This window comes from Pseudopodoces humilis, chromosome 14 (assembly GCF_049639895.1).
Source record: "Pseudopodoces humilis isolate 2021_Gansu_Grassland_sample_001 chromosome 14, ASM4963989v1, whole genome shotgun sequence".
In the NCBI taxonomy this organism is placed as follows: Eukaryota; Metazoa; Chordata; class Aves; order Passeriformes; family Paridae; genus Pseudopodoces; species Pseudopodoces humilis.
The window spans coordinates 17,610,758-17,615,641 of NC_142213.1; positions in this window are offsets into that span (position 1 = coordinate 17,610,758).

Below are 4,884 nucleotides of genomic sequence, written 5' to 3' on the forward strand. Positions count from 1 at the left end.
CATGCCTTAAACCATCATCACAAGGTTCATAAAGTTGAAATATGTGCTTTGGATTACTGCTGTGTTTTGGGGAGAGCCCTGAACAGCTAACACTATTTAAGGTGTGTCTGTATATCATACATATTTTGTGTACTGATTCATTTGGCAACTCGGTGACAATTTCACCGGGAGGGTTTTGCTTTTAGAAACTTCAAAAAAAATCCAGGTTAATGAAACTTTGGTTTTGAAGCATACAGAAGTGTTCACAGCCCTCATCACTGGATTATACAGCCTTGCATCAATGAGAAATAGAAGCCTGGTGCTCTTTGTAGGCGCCGAGTTCTGTGTGCTGCAGGGCACTTTGCTCTCAGAGCTCACCCCTTGGAAGGGAAGAGCCACAAATTCACTATTAATTTTACAGAAGAAATCCCTGTGTTTGCACAAAGAGGTGAATTGCAGTGGCCTGGAATGTCAATACCTGCATAAATCACAAAGTCTGCCCTTCTGCCATCCCTTGAAGTGTTAAACAGGAAATCAACCATCCTTGAAGGCACCTCACTTCTGATTTGTATAAAAAGCCTCCTTGTATTCAGAACTTCTTAAAATTAGAAAAAAGGAAAAAAAAGTGAAAATGCAATACTTTAAAGACTATATAACTTTGAGTTAATTAACTAGTAAACTTGTTAATTTTTTTTGTTACATTAATAATATTTTTCTACACTCTTAAAAGATTTTTTGTAGACAGGAAACAAAGTGTTTGTTTGGTTTTGGTTTTTTAAGATACAAAATTCCCCTGTCCAAGCAAGCCAAAAAAACTAAAACCAAACCCCTTCTAAAAAAAACCCCTTCCAAAAAACCTCTCTGAATAGAGAAGAATACCTACTGGTTTAAAAGGAATCCAAGTTCATAGGCAGCATAAAGTGGAAAAGTGATTCCCTTAATATTTTCTCTACTGCTATTAAAGCAGGAAATATCTCTGTAAGAAATTCTGGTACCTTCCAGCTGTTCTTATTAACCTGCAACATCCCTTGAATGAACTTGTTCTCTGTTTCTGTTCTCTGCTTTTTGGCTTTTTAAATTTGTGTTGTAGATATTAATTTAGTTACAGCATTTTACCACAGGGTGTGTGCAGGCCTGTGATTCAGGTGTGGCATCATGTTCACCTGCTGCTGCTTCCTGACTGAGCAAGATACTTAGCAGGAAAGATGCTGGGCATCATCTTACTTTGCCTTGCTTTGGAACTCTTAATTTTTCATTTTCACATGCCCAGAGCCTGTGGGTTTGTGACTGTCACTCTGAACACCTAAGCTTGAGGATTCCTAAACTCTACTCCCACAGTCTGACTCAGACTCTGAGGTGTCAACCCATGTCTCCATGTGTTGACATGGATTTGGGGAGGGTAAGGTGTATTTTGGTTTGGTTTTGTACCTCTGAGGCTTTTTCATCATCTGCTTTTTCTGGTAGCTGAAGCTGTTGAAGGAGATACCACTTTTTAAATAATACATGTGAAATCTTGCTACCAGGAAATTCCCTGTTGTATACAGCTGCCTTTAATATGCATGTATGCATCTGTCCCAGCAATAAAAAAAGAAACCCTGAAGTGTATGGCTGTTAGGGTGGTTAAAAAAACCCATCAATTTCTGAAGTACAGCCTCTGCCATTTCTGAGGCCAGTGCTTGTTCTGCTGATGCTGATGCTTCTCCTTCCCCATCTCTTTGAGGTACTGCTGGCTCTGTCCTGCTCTTTTTCAGAAGGTGAAGGCTGAGTTATTTTCTGTTGACTGTGTTCTGCACACTTGGAAATCTTTATCTGTATTGAAGAGAATTGGACAGACTTCACAGTGATCCCAGGTTTATCTGTAGCCATGAGGGATGATACCTTCCAGCCTAGCAGAAAGGCTTGGCTTTGCCATGAAATGCTCATCCAGCTACAGTGGCAGAAGCATTAATGTTTCAAACATCATACCCTGATGTGAGGCTGAAACAAGAACAACCAAACCAAGAGTAGTAAATGGTACCTGAGTGTTTGCAGGTCTTTTGACAGTCTCTGCAGTACAATGGATACATCCTAGACCAAAGGGGCAAACTTGAGAAGCCTGAGGAGAATTGGGTACTTTTTAGTCAGACCTTTCTCTGTGCTTTTGCTCATTTAAGATTTTTGGACTTGGCTGGAAGTTGAGTTTTAATCTCCCAGGCAATTGCTAGGATTTAAAATCCAGTAAAACAGCTGTATGAACCTGAGCCCTGCAGGCAGCACACCTCGTGTCCTGTCCTTTGTCACCCTTGCAAACAGTTCAGTGAGCTGTTCTTCCTCTTCACATTCTGGTTCTTCCTCTTCACATTCTGGTTCTTCCCTCTTCACATTCTGGCTGCAGGCATTAAATGTTTGCAAGGCTGAGGTGAGTGGTGGAGGTTTACTCCCTCTTCATTATATATTTCATTTTATTATTCATTTTATTCCCTTTCATTCTGTGTGTTCCCTGCTTTATAATGCCTTCTGGATCACCCTCCCTTCTGTCGCTGTAGGACTTGAAGACAAATTTGGTTTTGGCCTCTCAGCATCTTCTTACTGACTTTCTAATCCTTTTTCTTGGATTTTCCTTCTCCATTTTCCAAGTGCAGAAGTTTCTCATTGAAGGTAGAGCACTGGTGAGGGGAGTTAAGGACCAAGGAGAGGAGGTTTAAAAACCAGAGTTTGGTTTGCCTGTACTCACAGCTGGAGGTGGAGACATGACACAACTCTCCGAGCTCTAAAGCTTTAGGAAAAGACAAATTCTAAGCAAAGTTTACCTTTCATTTTTCTTTCAATACCTCTCATAGAACTCCTCAGCAGGTGAATAACTGCCAGCAGTTTCTCATTTGGTTCTTAGTACAAAGGGGCTGGAAACCAAATGATTTTTTCCCAAGGTTAAACAGTAAATGAAGAGTGAGAAATACCTTGACAAAGGCCTCTGAATATGAAACGTGGGACAGCATATCTGTTGGGGGCTGGTTGGTTATTCATTTGTTGCCTTTCCTTTGAAGATGAGTTATTTTGTTCAGCTCTTCAGCACATTTTTCTTGCAACATGAGTTTGTTTGGAGCTGGGCTGTGGCAGTGGCTCTGTCCTGGCTCCCCAGCCCTCCCCAGCAGCTCTCCAGGCAAAGGTGCTGCTGTCCTGGGCCACCTTTGCAAAGCCTTTAATGTATGTGATGCTGGGAGCAGAGATGAAGCTGTTGCTGAAAATGAAACATTGTGGAACACTTTTTGGGGATTGGTATGTAATTTGAAGATGGGGTCTGGTAAATCCAGGTGCTGCCACCAGCCCCGAGGCTGCATCAGGGCTGTGCTTTCACAAGGGCTGGAGCTTGGCTAATGAAATCTTCCCTGCCTGTTTTTGGGTACATGTTTTGTAAAGTCACTTCCAAGTGCAATGTATTATTAAATATGCAGGCACTCATCTGTCCTTGAGCTGGAGGAAGGCTCTGAGCTGAAGCAGCCCAAGGATCCATCCCCATGGGCCAATTTCCTTAGGGCTGGATTCGATGTTCCTTGTGGGTCCAACTCAGAATATTCTGTGAGTCTCACCCCTTGATCCTTCTGAGATCAAACTCTCCTTGTTTATGTACCAGCATGAATGGAAAACAATTCCTTTATCAAGTTGGTGAAAATGCTCGAGGGTGGCCAAGCCAGCAGCAGCAGCTCTGCCTCATTCTCTCTGTGCTTCCCAACAGTGCCCACTCAACTCCTGGAGTTTTATCTTCTCAATTCTGTCTTGCACAGCTTGTAGCACTCTGATGATGTATCTGTTGCTGCTTTTCTCAGTCCTCTGATAAATCAGGAACAAATAATCCAATCCATTTTTTATTGACTTTGCCTTAGGCTGACTTAACAGGTGATACTCCTCAGAGTATTTTTCTGTGTTACAGCCTCTAATATTTTATGCTACATAAATATAATAGCACATAATAAATATATAGGCTTATATAGTATTGCATTGCTATTCAAGCTTTATTTAAACTCCTTTCTGTTGGAAACAGCTTGCCTTTCTGTATCAAGTATCACAGTGCTCTCAACATGCTGATAGTGTCAGCTGTTTCACAGGTTTTTGTTCAGTGGGCTTTAAAATACTAGTAATTATGTCTCCTTTGGGGCTAGTTGCTTTGTCTTTAGGAAAAATCTCTCTTACATGGATTGAGTGTGCTGCTAGATTTCATTTAGCATATGAATTTATATTTCTAATTTTGTACATTGATTTCTAAGGTTAGGAATTCTACACATTAGGCACTAACCTTTGCAAAGCCTTTAATGTATGTGATGCTGGGAGCAGAGATGAAGCTGTTGCTGAAAATGAAACATTGTGGAACACTTTATGGGGATTGGTATGTAATTCGAAGATGAGGTCTGGTAAATCATTCTGTTCCAAATTAAGCCTTCTGATTTAAGGCCACATGTTACTTTTAAAGCATGTCAGTATAATCAGGGAAAAGTTGAGCCAAACTCAATTAACAATTACGAGGAATTTGTTCTTTAATTTTGCTTTCCTTATGTAACAGCCAAGAAAAGCCTTGGTAGCTGTTGCAGCATTACTATTATTATTATTATTACCTTTCTCATTACCATACAGACTTGTCTCAGGAGCTGCAGAATTTCCTTGCTGGCTGATTTCCATACCTTAATTGTTTAAACAAACAAAAATAAACCCACAGCAAAACTTAGCAGTTCTGAAAGCAATCAGTATTTCTGATGCTGGAATACATTTCATTTTCCCACTAGCTAGTAAAGGTACTGAAAGAATTAATCTGTTGGAAATTACACCTCAGAAAGTGGATTTTGAACTATGGAAAAGGAGACTTAGTCATGAGAGCCTCTGACAGTACTTAAAGGTTCAGGTGCTGCTTAGCCACAGGGAGCTCTGCTCTGAACT